This window comes from Empidonax traillii, unplaced genomic scaffold (assembly GCF_003031625.1).
Source record: "Empidonax traillii isolate 1590-97213 ecotype Southwest subspecies unplaced genomic scaffold, ASM303162v1 scaffold1450:size106763, whole genome shotgun sequence".
In the NCBI taxonomy this organism is placed as follows: domain Eukaryota; kingdom Metazoa; phylum Chordata; class Aves; order Passeriformes; family Tyrannidae; genus Empidonax; species Empidonax traillii.
The window spans coordinates 14,142-18,053 of NW_020956643.1; the positions used below are offsets into that span (position 1 = coordinate 14,142).

General features: G+C 45.1%; 1 protein-coding gene across 1 annotated transcript in view; it reads left to right on the forward strand.

The window, feature by feature from the left end:
• Positions 1-313: 313 nt before the first annotated feature.
• Positions 314-3,912, forward strand: part of LOC114070151 (EF-hand and coiled-coil domain-containing protein 1-like) — a 15,526-nt gene continuing 11,927 nt past the window's right edge. Inside the window, exons 1-2 of the mRNA XM_027907399.1 lie at positions 314-353; positions 3,354-3,489. The gene's annotated coding sequence lies outside the window, so the exon portion shown is untranslated. The remainder of the gene's footprint in view (positions 354-3,353; positions 3,490-3,912) is intronic.

The following is a 3,912-nucleotide window of genomic DNA, read 5'->3' on the forward strand; positions in this document are numbered from 1 at the left end:
ATGATCCTTGTGGGTCCCTTCCAACTCAGCACATTCTGTGATTCTGTAAATTGAACTAAAAGTCGTAAGTAATGTTTAGTTCTTAGTATCAGAAGAACAATGAAACCCTTTGGTTGGTTGGTTTTCCCGACTTCCTCCAAGTCCACCTCCCTCTGCCCTGTTTTTCAGGTCGGGGATGCAGAGGGTGCAGGTGCCCGTAGAGAGGGGGCCGGACCAGCAGCAGGAGGAGGAGGAGGAGCAGCAGCAGGAGCAGCAGCAGCAGCAGCAGGAGGAGGGATCCGGCACTCGCTGTCCCTCGGCAGGGCGGCAGCACCGCGGAGCGCCCGCCGGAGGAGCTGGAACGGCTGAGCACGGTACACACCCAGCACAGCTCTGCCCATCCGCACTCACCTGGGAAGGCAACAGCAGAAAAACTAATATGTTAAACCCCCAAACCAGTCCTAACGAATCTTGAAATCCTAGACCTAGATAAAAGGTTGCATCCCAGAGTTCTACTTCTCATTCCCACAGAATTTTATATTTAATAAAAAGGGTGAGCTTATTACTTAGAGCTATTATTTAAAACTGCTTTTTTTTCCCCCCTATGAGTCATCTCACCCAAACTTTTTTCCTGGCTTAAAAGTATAAAGTTTTCCTTTCTTTGTAAATAAAAACTCACAACCTCAGTTAAACTAATTTCCAGGGAAACTATTGACAGTTAATATTCTGTACAGCCGCACTCCTTGGCAACACCCTGGCTGCTCCAGTAACTCTGGAAAGGCCCACCCTGTTTAGCACTGACTACTGGCATGACATTGCCCAATTTGGCTTTCCTTCAGTCGTTTATTTGTTTTTTTGGACACATCAAGTTCAAGGACCACAAAAGCACTTACCCAGCAATAATTTAAGTTACAAGGCATCTTTCCTGCAGACTAGAGCTGTTTGTAGTGATTAAAAAATCGGATTTTAGGTGTGTATTGAATAGAGCTGGCAAGCAGCTGCTTGGGAATGTGAAAAACAGTGACATGTCAATACAATTAACATTGCAGCATGTTCTTCATCTGGTTAGACTTAGAAAGTAAACCTGCTTCAACAAATATTCTTATAAAATCATGCACTTTGCCAACTCAAAGACAGTTTCCACATTCAACTACACTACCCCTATTTCAAGTGCAAACAGCTTTCTAGCAAAAACCTTTCACACAAATAAATTGTGGGGTTATAGATTTAAAAACAGGGAAGCTGTTCCATCAAATAAAAAAGGATTAGTTAGGCTGAAAAGAAAACCACCTCAGGGAGCTCAACAAAGAAAAAAAATTGTGTGAACATCCAGGATTAAACCTAGGTATACTAGATAATTAATTAATCTAGATGCAGAATGAATTCTATTTTATATATCTCTATACACACTCTTTAATAAACATTAATTTCTTAGAGCAGAAGAGCACTTGCACCAATGGAATTAAGATCTTCTGCATTGGGCAGCTTACAGATAAATGCCTAAATATCACAAAAACAAAGTGCTCTATGATTTTACTGGCAGAATATACTGACTGTGGGGTCAGTTCTCACAACTGCCACACCGGCTGGGAGCTCTGCTTGTCATCCCTTGGAGCTCCCCTGGCAGGAAAAGAAATAGGGATAAAAAAAAGTTCACTCCTAAGGTATCACAGGTTGCAGATAAAGGCTGGCTTTGTTTTGGCTGTGCCTCACGGAGAGAAAGTACTGCTGATCCCCGAGTTCATGCAGTGCAAAGATTGCCAGGAACACACGGACATTCATTCTCTAATTAAAGAGCAACCCTGCAGGAACCAAGCTTTGTTCCTGCTCAGGCAATAAATTATTGAGCACCACAACCTATAAATTAGGCACTCTGAATGCCACTGGAATGAAAACTGCATTAACTTATGCTGAGTGTAAACCAGAACTAAAAAAGGAGAGGGAAAACGGGCCATTGTTTCCTTGTTGCTGGGAGCAGAGCCGAGCAGGATCCTGCACAGGTGGAGCTGCACTGCCCTCCCAAGGGTTCCCTGCCCCTGCAGACACCCAGCAGTCCCTCTCTTGATATTCCAGCTGCAGGTGCTGTGTCCTTGGGATGAGGCAGAACATCCTTCACCTGAGAGTCTCTGCTGGGTCCCCCCCCCACCCCTGGAGCCCTCCCTGCCTCTGCTGAACAAGCTCCACGTGCACAACACTTGTAACGCTGCCCAAGGTCAAATGTGTCTCAATATTTGAAGAAATAACAGCATTTGACTTGATCACTCTGTTAGAATTCATTAAAACTGTTCAATTAACCTGACAGTGATTAAGGTAAATAATTATAAAATTCAAAGTCATGTGGACATTGGTTTAACCTGATGTCAGCTCAAGATACACGTTCAGAATAAAGAGGTGACCAGTGCTTTTCATGTGCTAAATGTACCCAAAAATAGCCAGTAAATTACAGACATCGTAACAATTCCCTAATCCTCTTAATAGTCCCAGTAAATGTCTTCCTGCAACAAAAAGGATTTAAATGCAATGTCTTTTATAAGATACAGCTAAAAAAGCATTGACATATTATTTTAATAGTACAGGTATATTTAAATACAGTGTAGACAGTCCATTTATAATTTATTTGGCATGTGAGGAGACATTAAGTTTGGGTAAAAAGGTATAACTAAGTATTAGGTAGCTATGGGTCTAATATTACATTTTTATAATAAAGCTCCTGTCCCTAGAAAACACAATGAATATATGAATTAGAGAACATTTATGTCCAATTTTTGCCCTCTGAACATGTGCTCAACTGGCACAGTGACTGTACAAGAACAATCTTACCCAGCATGATCCTTCCTCTTTCCTCTCCAAAAGTCTATATTCAATTGTATCGCCGAGCAGTAATTGCCCCCTAACACCACACTAACCCTTTAATTTATCCTTAAATTAGAGTTACTTAGTGAAAGAAGAGAGTTGAAGTGAAATAGCTACAAGTGACCTGAAAAAGGGCACTGAGGACTCTCAAAGCGAGGTTCTTTGCTGCAGCTGCCCTGCCACTCCTTTAAAGCCACTTTCTATGGATGCTGGAGGGCCCTTCCTGGGGTTCCACTGGCGTTTTTAAACCTCCCTTCTCTCTGGCTCAGCCTCAGGTTTAAAGAGCTACAGCACATTGGGGTGGTTGGTGTGTTGCTGAGGGTTGTTGTGTCCAGCAGAGGATCAGGGTTGTTGTGTCCAACAGAGGATGAGGATGGTTGTGTCCCAGCACAGGGTGAGGGTTGTTGTGTCCAGCAGAGGATGAGGGTTGTTGTGTCCAGCAGAGGATGAGATTGTTGTGTCCCAGCAGAGGATCAGGGTGGTTGTGTCCAGCAGAGGATGAGATTTTTGTGTCCCAGCAGAGGATCAGTTGTTCCGCTCCGTGGAGGGCCAGGCTGCCTCTGATGAGGAGGAGGAGGAGAAGTGGGCAGGAGACCAAACCCCCCAGCGGGGCCACAGGAAGAAAACGCTGGCCAAGCTCCCTTGCTGTAGCAGTGGGTAAGTGTAATTCAGTAATCAGTGCTGTTTGAACCCCTTGCAAAGGCAGTGTCATGGCCTGAAGGTCCCATGGCTTCAGGCAGAAGCAGCAATGCTGTGTGGCAAAATCAAGCAGAGCCTTTTGCCCCTCCTTTGTGGTTCATGGGAACAACAATGCTGGATGCTCCTGCTGAGCCCTCTCCAGTGTCAGCTGGATGCTCTTTTGGGATCTGTGATGCCAAGAGTTCTACAGGAAAACTGGCTTTTACAACCATGGACTGAGAGGTTCACAGAACATGCTGAGCTGGAAGGGACCCCCAAGGATCATCCAGTCCAACTCCTGGCCCTGCACAGGCCTCTCCCCAAGAGTCCCCCCCTGTGCCCCAGAGGATCATCCAAAACCTCCTGCAGCTCTGGCAGCCTTGGGGCTGTGCCCACTGCCCT